General features: G+C 48.2%; 1 protein-coding gene across 3 annotated transcripts in view; it reads left to right on the top strand.

Moving 5' to 3' along the window:
• Positions 1-527: 527 nt before the first annotated feature.
• The window catches only part of ALKBH8 (alkB homolog 8, tRNA methyltransferase), a 438,016-nt gene continuing 422,978 nt past the window's right edge, over positions 528-15,565 (top strand). For 2 of the 3 annotated variants that reach the window (XM_085621497.1, XM_085621495.1), the window contains exon 1: positions 528-624. The gene's annotated coding sequence lies outside the window, so the exon portion shown is untranslated. The other variant, XM_085621496.1, reaches the window with a different exon arrangement.

The following is a 15,565-nucleotide window of genomic DNA, read 5'->3' as shown; positions in this document are numbered from 1 at the left end:
AGTACAGCTCCACTGCCTTGTCTACTTTAGCTGGAATAGGCGTATTTAAGGTCAGAAAATTACCCATCTCGGTGCTATCAATATTTTTCCAGAGTGTGCACGTTATCTTTGACAATGGTCAAACGCAGATTATTAGGCATACTTAAAACATGAAATAAAATGAAATGATTTTTCTCAATTGAAAAAGATGCGACACTTAGGGTGTATTAAAAAGATGATAAAACGATGCACACTGTAGAATCATCTTTGAATCCCACTCCAGACTATGTAGGCTCGGCAGCGCTATTTTGAGACCACGACTCTCAGTGAAATGATTATAAAAACTTATGAGCCATTGGACTCGGAGCCAATTCCGTGTGGCGCTGTCCCAGCACATTTTACTGATTACACGCTGCGCCACAAGCAGAACATCATTAACACGATTGCTGTAGCAGATCCTCGGAGATTCCAGCACGTTGCACTACACACTGCATTCAATGTTGAACTAGCCGTGTTTTGGGATGCACTGAATGGCATGGCTCAAATGTAAGCACAGCACCATGGGAGTTGTAGTCCCCAGTGCAGGCATCATGGGAATTGTAGTCACAGGACGTGATGTCTAGCTGAATGGCTGCCTCCTGTAAGGTAATGTGCTCAACTTCCGGGTTTGCGTTGCAAACGTTAGCCTGATTTTCCGTTTAATTGCTTTTTATAACCAATCATGTGATTATCGACTCTGTGATTATTTGGAAATACTGTGAGCAGTGAACGCGGAGCAGGCTGGGTTTGTAAACCGCTTTTACACGAGACGAAGGAGGCTTGTGTTGTGGTTGTACTTGGTATATATGGTCTTGTCACGCTTTCCCATCACAGTTATTGATATAAGCTTGCTTACCATGGCACTTTTTGTCTGCTAGCTGTCTGACACACAGCCACTCCCTCGCGGTGTTTTTAAAACACTTAGATTTACAGAAAATATATAATTACATTTTATTTGTACACGTTTAGTAATGGGACTTTTTAATTTACAGTGTCTTTTTTTAACGATCTTATCTTCTTAATATTTACATCACTGTAAAGCAGATGCGAAGCCTTTGGCCAGCTCTACCGTTTTGGACACAACGCATTGTATTTAGAAATCTAACCTTACTGAAAAAATGCATGTACATTTAGTAGTAGGTTTTTTAAGCATGGCGTTTTGTTAAGATTTTCTATCATACATGCCAACATTTTAAAACAGTAAAGAGAAAGATCTTGAAAAAAATCAAGGGAATTTTTCCCCCCTATTGATGCACATTGAAACAGATAAGACTTAAGGGGGGAGACAGCAAAAATCAAGCTATTTTAAGCTTGAAAAATCGTAAATTTCCTGCCAGAATTGGGTCTCTTGGATTGTGTGCAATACATCTAGAACAAGCATTGGCATAGCCAATAGGTCTCGCTTTTGGGACCTTATAAGTATTTAGTTATGCAACTGTTGCATGGCTAAACACTTATAAGGTCCCAAAGGCGAGACCTATTGGCTATGCCAATGCTTGTTAAAGGGTTAGTGTCAAGGGTTGGGCCAGCTGAGGCGGTGCGGGTTGCAGCACACCAGCTCGGCTCAGCGTTGCCATGGCTCTAGCAGCCCGACGGAAATAATTTGATGCCCCTCTTTAATGATCACTGCATGCAAAGAAATCAGTTCCATATCACCTCTAGGCAGTGGAGTAGTAAAATGCCTCGGCACCAGCCATTCACACGGGCACACAGTGAAAACTAGTGCACGAAAAGAAGTAGGCTCCGTGGGTCCTGCTTAAATAAGCCACTGCAACCGTAATGGTCAAAACAGCTGTGCCTAATAAAGGTAGAAGCTGTGGCATAAACAAAGATGGCGCGTTAAACTGCTAGAAAATTATTGCTCCGCAACGCGAAGATTGCAACATTACACAACTCGCCGCTGGCGGCGGTACCTGAATGAATTAAATATCCATGCCCCTAGGAGGCAGGAGCTGTGACTGAAATAAACTCCAGTTAAGGTGACTGGTGCTACAAAAGATATCGCAAACTGTAAAAATGTGCAGTTGCGGTGCGAGTGAAAGTCATTACCTCGTGAGTAAACGCACCGCCTTCACAAACCCTCCGAACCACCAGAGGCTTGTGGGGTGAATTTTCGGGTTTCCTAACAGCGATGGGGCTTTCTTAAAGTCAAGAGTGATCTGTGCGGTCTCTGACGGCACAACCTGGAGGTGAGAGCAGCCTCTGTGGTCTCGGGGGCGCCCCCCGCACATGGGAGCTGCCCTGTATTGCGGTGAGCCTCGAACCCTCCCGCCTACGGGAGCTCTCCACTTAAGCTACCGCTATGTTGCTATGAAGGCGCCTAGTATGGACAACAGGATATTGGCGGGGGAAGTAGGCCTGGGTGGAGGTAAAAAGATAGATTGGCTGCATGGCGCTGGAAGGATAATCAAGGCCAGCCCCGGAAGCAGGCTTTTCCATCGACAACTCGCTTTAAGCGAGGGCGGAAAAAAATATGAAAGTTGCAGCCAAACACACTGATGTCTAGCAGGAGAGAGACTGGAGTAACCTCCGGAGCTGCCGACTTTGGACGTTGAGAACGGGATTCGAGTCTCTGCATCGTTAACAGTTTTACTCTAGATGTCTGTGACAGTGACATGCGTATTTTCATGTAAGAGAAGCTTTGACTGTTACCCTTTCTAAGTTTGTTCTGAGTTGGGAGAGGATTTTGCAACTGCTGGGCTGAAACTGTTCCGTTTGACTCTTGGCACAGCTGGGTGTATTGTACCTGTTCTGCCTCCAAACAAAGCGTGCACAACTCCTGCATGTGGTGTGCCTCATGTATGTGTGAAGAAAGCATGGGCTGCTGTTCCATACACTGTACCTGTGATGATGCTGCTGAGTGTCAGTTAGTGATCACAGACAATATGTTGTATTCAGTTTATATTCAGTCCAGGTCTCGGTGGTTAGTTTATTGCGACCGTTACTAAGACTAGATTATTGGTAAAGTAGCAGTTTATAAACATATATACCCTTCCACACAGCAGCAGTGGCCGCAGAAGGGATGGGTTGGGGGTACTTAGAGGGACAGAGCAGAGAAAAATATGCACGGGTACTAGAACAAGCCCGGGAGTTGTGGAAGACGCGCGACCGCGAGTCGCACTCTGTGGTGGGGGAGGAACGTTGAAGCGCGCGCTAGGGATAGACAGCTCCTCGCGCTATAAGGAAGTGGGATAAGGGAGGGGGTAGGGGAGAGAGGCACGCAGGCTGGCAAATGGTGAGCACTTTCGCGGCCGCTTTGATGTTCTCAGTGGCCGCGCGGCTCACTGAGAACATCAAAGCAGCCGCAAAATGATCACGCAGGCTGCCAAATGGTGCGCGCGCCCGGCACACATGCACTGTATTTGGAGGCCTGAAAGCACTAGTTTGCACTTCCGAATCCACCCGTTTACTAAAGCTCTCGCGAGAGCAGCGCTAAAGCACTGGCTCAGGCGAGACCTAAAAAGAGGAGCTGGGAGGCGTAACAGGACCCTGAGGGGACCACGGCTAGCGTACCTGAGGGGAACGTGGCAATCCAGGCAGTGGGAGGAGGTGGCGGGATTTGTTGGATAGGTGGGTCCTTCAGGTATTTACTCTGTAAGTATAGGTTAAAAAAAACATACGTACAGTACTTTTCTTTTTAATACTTTATTTATCATTTTCAGATACATAACCAACACCACATTTTGTGACATAATGCATAGCATGTGATTGTAGTAACAATAACAAGCATTGGCATAGCCAATAGGTCTCGCTTTTGGGACCTTATAAGTATTTAGTTTTGCAGCACAATATCCTTGGTGCAACAACAGCAGCTGTTGCATGGCTAAACCTTGTACCGTATAAGTGTTTAGTCATGCAACAGTTGATGGTGTAGCACCAAGGATATTGTGCTGGATAACTAAACACTTAATGCCCCAAAGGCAAGAGCTATTGGCTATGCCAATGCTTGTTTAGCGATGTTGTGCAGCATGGATAAAGAGGAACCCTCCCATTTAAAAAAAAAAGATGCTATTATGCAGTCGCAGCAGCTGTGTCATTTTGTAGGTAAAAGTACAACACATGAACGCACCTACAGTGTGCGTGTGAAGTTTTCTTTTTTTTTTATTTACTGATCCAAGTTGGGTGGAAGGAAATAACGAAAGCAGGGCTCAGAAGCAACACGGAGAGTACTGGTGTGGGAAAGATTACAGAGGATGGAGTATGGGTGCATGTGTGAGAGGGGGAGAGCGAGAGAGAGCATGCATGTGTGCATGCATGCGTGTGTGAGAGAGGGAGAGAGAGCTTGTGTGCGTGAAAGAGAGAGAGAGTTGTAGGGAGAGCGGGTATATCCAATCAATGAGAGAAAAGGCGCCCCATGGCACCGGTTCTCATGCAATCTTTTCGTGTTTTTCTGTTTTTTGGACCTCTGTAATATACACACGAGGGACAAGCGGGGAGTGTGGAGTAGAGCAGGAAAAGGTGTGAGGGAACGCACACACACCACCCTAGCCTTTCACAACCGCACCCACTGTTGACTCCGCAGCTGCAGGAGAATCATTAACAGGCACCAGCCCTGAGCAGCTGGAATGAATGATGCACCACCACTGCTGGAGACTTGACTGTGAGAAGTTGGCCTGATATGTAGTGCTCACTATTCTAGTGATCACTGTGTATCATTCCAAACGACCCTTATTGATGATTGGTTGTAAGTCAACCTTTTAGACCAGCTATCCTAGTAGCGTGGATACGAGCAGTCTTAGGCTAAACTCTAGAGGGCGTGTTAAGCCAGCTGTTTACCATCACATATACCCCTTGAACACCAAGTGAAAGGACACCACACAAGTTGTTATGAAAATAAAAGGATATTTATTTATAACAAGACTACCCTGGCTCTTTATGAGTCAGGGAGCTAAGCACACTACAAAACTCTTAGGAAAATACTTCAGTTGCACAATTTACACAAATGCCCGAGGGGCACGAGAAACCACCTACACTAACAGTGAAATGCGAATGGTTAGAGTCTGGAGATACTGATCCCGGGGTGATCCGATCAGTGGGACTAAACGAAAAAGGAACTGGACACTTGTAGAGCGAACCTGCGATGGAGCACCGAGATGCTCGAGTTACCTAGCCCGGAGGCTGCGGCTGCGTGAAGTTCGTCAAGATGTCGGGAGTCCTCGTGTAGTCTCAGGAGCCTGAAAGAAGAAGTTGCTGGCAGGCGACCAGTGACGATGTTCAGAGCGATCCAAGCCTGGATCGGTGGTGAAGGAAAACCTGAAAGCAGAGGGGACTCAGTTCTCAACCGCTAGCCAGCGATCGTGTGGGTACCAGGAGGGTACCGGCTGAAGTCACCTCGACCAGGTGAGTGGGTGACGTCGGACTCGGCTGTTCCTCGGACCAGGAGGCGCGGCGGCGACCAGGATGGAGGGCGAGCTGTCCCACGAAGGTGTCTGCTGTCGATGATGCTGGGCCCAGGAAGGGGCAGCGGATCTTTGGCAGTGGCCACCCAAGCGGGGGAGTCAAGATGGCGTCGGGAGTGGACCAGGAGGGTCCGGGGTACTCCTCTGTTGAAGGGGAGCAAGAGCCAGTCTGGAGCAACCAGACTAGTGATGAAACAAAACGTGGTGCGTCGTGAAGCGGGCCACAAGCCGGTCGGCAAGTGGTCGGACAACGCGGTGAACAGCAAGGAGCGGAAGGGCCCCCCACGCAGATCTCGTGGATGCTGGGGAGACAGACTTCGATGCTGGAGCTGCTCAGGGTTTAGGGCTTCTCAAACCCTAGGTGCACTCACTCGAGGGTCCCTCGGTGGGCGTGCTAGATAAGCGTCGTGCAGGTCCTGAAGATAGCCGGTCCCGCAGGTCTCGTCACACCTACGACTCTCAGCTGAGCTGATGAGGGAGGTAAAAGGTCAGAGATGGCAGGGAACTCGGGTCTCGTCGAGCTGGGCAGTCTTGATCCGTAGGAGAGACTTACAGCAAACCGCAAGCGCTTAGGTGGTGCCTGCTGGTGCAGGGTGGCTACTCCTTAGCCACAAGGGAGAGTCTTCAGAAATAGTCAAGAGTTCCTTTCGTGGAAAGTGGTTCGTGATTCGGAGGTATCCGATTATCTGATTATCCAATTTGGGAAGGGGACTCGCTCCTACCTTTATTCTAAGAAAAGGGGCTGGCCCGTGACTAGGTTCTACCTATGGGTGGAGCCAGGAGGGGGGTGGTTACACCCCTATCCTTTGTCCGGCTTCGCGCCAGCTCAGGGGCCGGTGTGCCCCCGAAACTGGTTTGAGCCGGGCTATGCACAGTGAGCACCGGGGTGCCACTTGCAGTCACCTTCCTTTCAGCCCTGCCCACCTGGGATACACAAACCCTGTCTGGGACGGTGCTAACACCGCCCTCGACAGGAAACCCTTTGTCCAAGCTCCCTTTGCTGGAAGGTCCCCCAGCAGCGGGAGGTCAGACTTGTGTCTGGTGGCAGCATCCATTTTGTGATGCTGAGGCTTGAGTCAACTTTAACCGGGGTTCAAGGTTACTTCCATGTCGTGTCCCTCTAAAAGGGGGGGAATGCCAACCCCGTCACCAGGACTGGCGAGGGGTTCGTATTCCCATTCGTATGACACCTTACTCGACATGTGTAGGTGATGCGAGGCCAAAGTTAGCAAATAACCGCTAGGATTATAAGGCATTAAAAGTAGTTGGCCCGCGTCACCATGGAACGGCTATTAGGACTTGGTTCCACAAGCCGTCGACGGGCTCAGCTCGCGCCAGAGCACCGTCCCACATGATCCCCTGCACTCTGCCTTCAGGATTGATAAGGCCTGCCATAGGAGTGACTGATAGGAACCCATGTGTCCATGTTAGGGTTTAGGTGTAGGAATACTACACCTACAGCAACGGGTGATTACACCACGTGGCCCCAGCTGTCGTGCAGCCAGTTGTGTCAGATTTGGGCGGCCATTCCAGGGGTGGCATAATACATGCTTCAGCCCCTGGTAGGCCCTGGGTACACCGATGCCCTGGATACCTGTGGTATGCTGAGACAGGGACTGACAAGGCGGCCCAGTTCCAATTAGTGGATGCACCTAACGTACATGTGTGTTAATTTCGAGAGAGAACAGCTAGGCTGTGGGTCTGATTGGCAGGCCCACAGCCGGAGAAAGTCGTAAACCAATGAAGCAAAAGCAAAAAATCTGGGTGATCATAGGATTGCAGACCCTACTCTCCTACATTGACAAGGAGCAGAGGCCTGCCTGCTGTCAAGCTATGGCCCTATTGAAAGCAATGAGCACCAATGAATGACTTACCGTGCATAGCAGAAGTCAAAAGTGCTTCGGCACTGCACACTGCCACCACGACGCCACCAGTGCTGGAGGCCTGAAAGGGAGCAAAGGGGTCCTTGTATCATACCACAGTCAAGCTAAAAGCACCAGTGAAGGTCTTACTGTAACTACCCCCACCACGCCACCAGTGCTGGAGGCCTGGCAGGGAGCAAGGGGTCCTTGTATCATAATAAAAGCACCAATTAATGACTTACCATGCATAGCAGCAATCAATGGTGCTTCGGCACTACACACCAAAGAAAGAGAGGGAATGCATGTGTGCGTAAGTGCCTGTGTGTGTGTGTGCGAGAGAGATGGAGAGAGAGAAAGAGCGTGTGCGTGGGTGTGTGTATGTGTGTGAGTGAGAGAGGGAGAGAGAGCGTGCATGTGTGCATGCATGCATGTGAGAGCGAGAGCGTGCATGTGTCCGTGCGTGGGTGTGTGTGAGAGCGAGTGCATGTGTTTGTGCGTGTGTGTGTGTGAGTGTGAGTGAGAGAATGTTCATGTGTGCATGCCTGTGTGTGTGAGAGAGAGAGCGCGTGCATGTGTGCGTGCATGTGTGTGAGAGAGGGGGAGAGAGAAAGAGAGCAGAGAGCCTGCATGTGTGAGTATGCGTGTGTGTGCGAGAGAGCATGCATGTGTGTGTGGGTGTGAGAAAGAGAGAGAGTGTGCATGTGTGTGTGCCTGTGTGTGTGTGTGAGAGAGAGGGGGAGAGGGAGAGAGAGAGCGTGCATACGTGTGTGAGTGAGGGAGAGAGAGAGCTTATGTGCGTGAAAAAGAGAGAGAGTTGATGCTGCATGGCAGAGCATGTTGGGGATCCCACAGCAACCCTCGAACCCCTGTAGGCATGTGTTTCGTGGAAAACATGAATCTGACTCCAACTCAAGGTTTGTAGGCGTGTGTAGGGCAACCTGCCATCCCAGAACAGTAGACTGGGTGTTAACTCTGCTAATTATAAACACAATTAATACAATGCACACATTGAAGCACGGAGGTTTCGAATCGGATGAAGGTCTACGTTGGTTTTGATTAGATGAATCGGGTGGCTCTGTATCATAGGTTATTAGACTTGGATTCCTGTACTGGCTTGATGTATTGAACTTTTATGAAGCTGTCTTGTTATGCATGATTTAATTACGAGATGTAAATATGCACACTAGTTAATTACAATCTTAACTTTAGTAACATTAAACTGTTTAGCACATTAGGGGTTGTCATGGCTTGACAATGGGATTGGTTTCCGAGAAGAATCCGATCTGCACATAGTTATTGTAAAATGTTTATTATTGCATAATATCAATGTTTATTATTGCATAATATCACTGAATTACACAACCGGTACCTGCCAGCCTTTAAATACAGGAGATGCCGTTGCTATTTAAGGCCACGGGGTGGCAGTGGTAGTCTCTTGAGCGGTGCGTGCGCGCGACGTAAAAAGTGATCGCGATCAAGCGCGCGGCGAGTGATGTGCTTAATGAGCATGAGAAATGCCATTCCACGCTTCTCAAGCGCGCACATGCACTGCAAGCTGTAGCCGGGGTAGCATTTTTTGAAGCCCTTACTTAAAGTCTTGCCAGACCAGCGCAAGCGCTGGGTCAGGCGGGACCTAAAAATAGCAAAGTGTTCGAGCATTCCACAATTACATTTGAGTAAATAAAGTACACCATAAGTCCAGAGTAGTATCCATAATCAATGTTCATCTGAAAGCCCTGGTGGGTATTATTGTGTAAGGGAGCGATGTATCGCGTTTTCGGTGGGACTAGGGAGAAAAAAAACGGTGTGCTGCAGATAGAGGGCAATTCGTGTCAAGCGTGAGCAATGCATATGTGGCATGGGGATGTTATTCCAGTTGGATCAGTCTTGTGAGGATATGCCCATGCGTTGCTAGTAGGTATGGAGAGGTTGCCAGATATTCCGTGGGTGAGGTGTGGGGGGGTTGCATCAGAGTGTAACGTTCACTAGTCGTGTCGCACAATATAAGGCTTTTGAGCCATTGTGCTGCCGTGGGGTGTCGGCTGCTCCCCCAGCCCAATGCAACCTCCTCCTTTGCTAGCAACAGTGCCAGCACGGCAAAAACCTTTGGGATGTCATGAACATAACCTAGCAACGCTAGCAGTGATGCTGGGACTGATGTTACCTCCAGAATTTGGGAGAGTTGTGTAAAAATATCAGACCAATAACTATGGACATGTGGGCATGGCCACGCTAGGTGAAAAAAAGTCAGCATTGTCAGCGCTGCACTTGGGACATTTCGAAGGGCGGGAGGGGGGTCATGTAGGTGTGCCGGAAAAACTTAAAGTGCAACAGTTTGTGTTTATGGATGACCAACGTGGTCTGGAGGCAGCAGTAATACCAAACTTCATCTGGCAATGGATGTTGCAGATCTAGTCTCCACGCATCATGCAGCTTGTCGTCTGTGGTGGGCACCATGTCTAAACACATTTGGTATAACCTAGAAACCAGATGCTCACCACTGTCATCGTCAATAAGAAGGGAGAGGGGGGTGAAGACATCTGCAGCTATAGGGTAGGAGGACACCTGGGCGTGGACAGCATTCTGGACATGATGCAAAATGAACCTATCTAATGGCTAAGCTGTGGCAAAACGTGTGTCCTCCACTCAACTGATAGCATGTCCTCTCGGAAACAGATCTCCTGTAGTGTACAGTGCATAGCAATTGAGAGTATGGTTAACTATGGCTTTATTCATTGGGAGGAGACAAAGCTGGGGAGTACAGCCACCCCTTTCCAAGCAGGCGCATTAAATGGCACCATGCCCAGCAGGTGGTAGCGAGCGGCTGAATGTCCGTGGGATCTAATGGCTACCCCATAGGGAGGTTGGCGTTCAGCGGCACTCCTCCTACCAATTCACAGTCAACACGAACGTAAGGCAGTCAGGCATTGGTGTGTTACCAGTGGTACGCATATTGACACTGTGCTAATATAGGTGAAAATATGGCATGCTGAAGCCGCCGCTTACATATGGGAGGATCTGTGATCTCCACCCAAACCCCGGTCTGCGGCCTGCCCAGATCAAGCGCAGCAGAAGACTCCATAACATATCGAAAAGGGCATTGGTGAGAGGGGTGCGAATGTTAAGAAATAAATAAAGAAACCGGGGGCGTACATTAGGTTTAATGATGGCCACACGCCCAGCAAAGGACAGCAGCGGTTTTATCCATGTCTGGATTAGCGTGGTTAGTATGCTCGCTGATGGCCCATAATTTAGTACGGATAACCTGCTCCCAATTTCCATGTATGTGGATACTAAGATATTTAACAGTATCATCACGCCACTTCAGTGGGAGGTCACTCTGAAACTGGCATGTCGCTGCTGTCAATGGAACGAGCTCAGCTTTGCTTCAGTTGATCAAGAGGCCTGAAAAGTGGACAACTCTCTGAATCTCGCAGACTACAGAATGCAGATTCTCCGAAGGGTGTCTGGGGAAGAGTAGTATGTCGTCCGCGTAAAGTGATAAGAGCAACGGGCCCGTGCTAAACTGTAACCCTCTCCAAAGGTGTTTCTCCTGGAGATGCTTCACCAAAGGGGTCCATAGCAATGATAAAGAGGAGTGGGGAGCTGCGGAGACGAGCTATGGGCTTGGCGTGTAACAGTTTGATCAGGGATGTAAATCTGCAAAGGATTCCAAGTTTCTGCAGTGTTAAAAATAAATAGGGCCACTTGAGGGAGTCAAAGGTGTTTTCAACATTCAGCATGGCCACTGCCGCTGGGACCTCCGGTTAATATTCATTCTGTGCAGGACAGAGAACAGCGTGTGCAAATTTATAGATGTTGAGCGGTGCTGGACGAAACCGGACTGTAGAGGGCAGATGATAGATTTGAGTAGGAGATCCAGTCTGGTGGCAAGAATTATAGCGAGGATCTTATCAAAATTTTAGTAAGGACAGTGGCCTGTAGGATTGACATTGTAAAGGGACGTACAGTACTTTTAGCAAAAAAACAAGTCTGGCTGGCTCAAAGTGTCAACTGATATGGGCAACCTGGCAGCGATGCCTCCCTAACAAAGGTATGCACGTTCGTTTTTAAGTTTGGCTTGAATTGCACATCAGTGCTATTTACAATTCTTCAACATATGAATAAAGTGGACTTTGGCTCACCCCACAGGAGTTTTACCCTTTCACCTCATGCTGTTGGCTGTTTTATGTGTCGTTCTGCCTCTAAGGAGTGCAATGCAAGAAGGTCTTTTTTCATCTCAAAGGTACATTGGATCATCACACACTAAGTTCTTTACCTTATGGATGATTTGTATGTAGAAAGCAATCTTTTTTTTGTTTTGTTCTGTTCTCTGCAGAAGGTTATTTTAGTCAGAACTCACAACGCAAGCGAGGCCTATTGGCTTTGCCACTGCATGTCCATAGTGCTGATTGGTTGTTAGCTTGCTGTAGACCATTTTGCTGTGTTGTTTACCGTGGAGAATGGAAGAGCGCATCTTTTAACTGACCACCTTTATGATGACAAGTGCCGAAGCTGCGTAGTAGCTGAATTTGTGTGCCATCCTAGGCTTCCAATGTGGTGAAAGATATGAAGGGGGGGGGGGGCAATGTAGCGAGTGCCTAATTTAGTCATCACATTCTGTTCTGTTGTCTATATTCTGATCCAGCCCCCTCACGGTAGCTTAAGCTCATAGCTTCGGATTAGCATCTATTTTGTATTTATTTATTTCATTTTAGGAGTTTTATATAGCGCTTACATGACCCGAGGGGTATCAGAGCGCTTTACAACAACGTACATGTATTGAAGCATAAACAGTTAAGTACAATGATATACCTATATTTTAGAAGTTTCACAGATCAATAATTATAAGGAAGAGAAAAAAAAGTTAGGGAGGGTAAGGGAGATCGCGAGAGGAGTTGAGGATTGGTTCATCTAGGGATTTGCAGCAGAGCCGTCTGTGCATAGGGGATTAAGAGGGAAACGATGGATGGTTATTGTCCAGAGGAATAGAGATGACGGTTGAGGAGAAATTCTTTTAGCTGTCTCTTGAAACTCGTGAAGAAGGGCTTGGTTCTGTTTTGAATTGGGAGAGAGTTCCAGATTTTGGGGGCGTTGCCTGAGAAAGAGCAGGAGAGGGCTTTTTGTTTATGACTTTTGGCTGGGATTAGAAGGAGCATGTTGGAGCTTCTTAGGTTTCTCGATTGTCCTTTTGTAGTGAGTTTGGCTGCGAGGTACTCCGGTTTGCCAGTGTGTAGGGCTTTATGGGTGAGACAGGCCATTTTGAAACAGCAGCGTGCTTCGATAGGTAGCCATTTTAGGTTTTGCAACACAGGGGTGATGTGGTAGTGTTTTCTGTGACCATTCTTGCTACTGCGCTTAGGGTGGCTATGTGTGTTTTAGCTGCCCCAGTTAGTGTGGCGTTTCCATAGTCAAGTCTGGACAGAACTAGAGCTTGAGTTGCGATTTTTAGGTCATTGGGGGGTATGAAAGACTTGATTCTGGTGAGGAGTTTTGAGGCTGTACAAGTCCCTTTGTAGTGGAGCTTATGTGAGAGCTCATGTTTAGTCTTGTGTCCAGAGAGATCCCTAGAGATTTAGCTGAGTTTGCTGGGGTAAGCTTGCAGTTTAGGGAGTATAGGTTGATTATCCATTCTTGAATTTGAGGGGTTTGGTCGTGATTGGAGAAGACAAGAATTTTTGTTTTTTTCTTGGTTGAGTTTGAGGTGGTTGATGGATAGCCAATATTCTACTTTTGAAAGTGTCGAGTTGAGTAGGAGTATGTCTTTAAGGGAGGATATTTCGAGGTAGAGCTGGGTGTCGTCAGCATAGAGATGATAGGAGATATTTGCTTGATTTAGAATGGTAGTGAGGGATTCCATGTAGATGCTGAAGAGTGTGGAGGAGAGGACTGAGCCTTGTGGGACACCTTGGGTTGTCGGTGAGATGTCGGATATCGATTTCTTCGATTTTTATGAGTTGGGATCGGTTATGCAGAAATGAGGAGAACCATTTTAAGACAGTGCTATCTGCTCTGATAGGCTTTTGTAGGGCATCTAAAAGTAGCTGGTGCTCCACCGTGTCAAAAGCCGCCGATAGGTCGAGGAGGACAAGCAGGCAGCATCTGTTTGAGTCAAGGGAGTTGTGAATGTCATCAGTTATACTCAGATTAGCGGTTTCAGTGCTGTATCCCTTCCTGAAACCAGATTGGTGTGAGTCAAGTAGGTTGTTCGATTCCAGGTGTTGGTTGAGTTGGAAGAGAACACATTTCTCAAGGATTTTAGCTAGGAAAGGAAAGATGGGGATGGGTCTAAAGTTTTTGAGATTGTTCCGGTCAGCATCAGGTTGTTTTAGCAGGTGGGTGATTTGGCCTTGTTTAAGGCAGTCGGGCATCAGCCTGTTGTGTAAGGAACTTTTGATGATCTTCGTCCACAGCGGGGTTTAGGTGAGGTTGAGGTTTTTTGCCAGGGAAGCTGGTAGTGGGTCTGCATAGTGGGCAGAGGGTTTTGAGTTGGCAATCACCCTGGTTGGGGGTGGACCCTCCCCTTAGTCCAACGCACCAGGTCACTAGGAAGGAATGGTCTCGGGTGCCAAGGATGCTACATTTCCCACATGCAACCATGCAAGGGTGAGAAACGACCCACCGTGGTCTCGGGTAAAAGGTGCATTTTACAAGTTATCGTTCAGTCCTTTGCACAATTCGAGTCATTATCAGGGGAGACAAGCCGGGCAGCGCTAAGATAAGAGCACCCTGTTCGGATTCCATGAAACAAATAAATACGCGGTTCCATGGCCTCGTTTAGATGTATAATGCTACAGAAAAGCAGCCATATATCATGCCTCCCCGCCACCGCTTCGCATTTCTGGCAGCCCCGGCTGGATCTCTCCCTCTGTTGTCAAGCTGCAGAAAATACTGGCAGATTTCTGTTTACATAAGGAAAAAGAAAACAACTTTGATGCCCCTTCAGCAGAACAGGGATGGAAGGGGTCGGTTTGGCTAGGGTGTTTCCATCGTGTCTAAATTTGGGGTCGGGCGCAAAAGAAAAACCTAGCCCGCCAGGTAGGTGCATCGTTCGCTGCTGGTTTCCGAGCAGAATCAAACATGGTTCTTCTGGCACCCGCTAGATGCCTTTGAGCGGATGACAGCGGCGGAGGGTGGTGCAGCATAGCAGGGCGCGCGCCTTACCTAGATCGCCTCTGAGAGGCGAGGAGCCCGGTGCTGCGGGAGGCAGGAGGACAGGATGCCCAGCCGGAGTGGATGCAGGACGCCTGGACCAGTTTCTCGCCGCTGGTGCTGCTGGAAGCCACCATAGATTCTCCCTCACTCCACGCTCGCTCCCTCCTTCTCTACTTCGCTCTTGGAGATCTCAGCACACGCCGCCCCCACCCTCCTGACTGCCCTTCCCAAAATATCCCACCCTGGGGCCTCAATTAAATGAAGCTCGGGAGCACTGAAATCAAAAAACAAAATGCTTTTTTTGGCCCTGGGGGTCCTTGTGGGACCCCCTGAGCAGGCCTAGGGGGTCAGGGTGTTTCTATCCTGCCCCCTTTTTCTTGTTTTTAAACATTTTTTTCACTGTTTTCTTGTGACTCGGTTCCACCGAGTCACAAGATGGCTGCCAACACTTCCTGGTTTGGAGTGTTGATAGCCAGTTAGAATAAAGCTCGTGGTCGGGAGGGTTCGCAAATCCACCACGGCCATAGATATCAAAACTTTTATTTCTCAGCAACTACTGAACGGATTTACACCATTTAAAAAAAAAGTCGCTTTCTGAACCAAGCACTACCTTTTTGCCAAATTTGGGGTAATTCCGTTCAGCAGTTCGGGCTGTAGTCTGTCTCAAAATTTCCTCGGGAAATGAACACACGAAAAACGCGTTTTGGGACCCCCTTTTTTCTCAGTCCCCCGCTTGACGAATCGCCCCCAAACTTTCAGGATAGGAGCTGACCTGTATAGACTTTTTTGGGGGGAGAATTTCACGAAGATTCGTCAAACAACGCCAAAGTTATTAGCATATCAAAAAATGCTTTTTCTATGGAAACTAGGTTCTAACTATAACTACTTACTGGCGATTGCTAGTAGGATATATATATTATTTAGCTTCCTGCACCACACTTTCTTAACACCCGTGCCATTCAACTGCATGTTCCCGACAGTGGCCCCTGGGTGCCCCTGCTGCACAGCCTTGGACGCAAACTTTTACTATATGGCTATGGGATGTGCTTGGCGACGGCTCAAGTTACAATGTGGCACCACTTGATACCCCCCCAAACACACAACGGGAAGCCTGGGACAAATACTTAGAAA

The sequence above is a fragment of the Triturus cristatus genome, chromosome 8 (genome assembly GCF_964204655.1).
Source record: "Triturus cristatus chromosome 8, aTriCri1.1, whole genome shotgun sequence".
In the NCBI taxonomy this organism is placed as follows: domain Eukaryota; kingdom Metazoa; phylum Chordata; class Amphibia; order Caudata; family Salamandridae; genus Triturus; species Triturus cristatus.
This window is presented reverse-complemented; position numbering and strand designations above follow the sequence as displayed.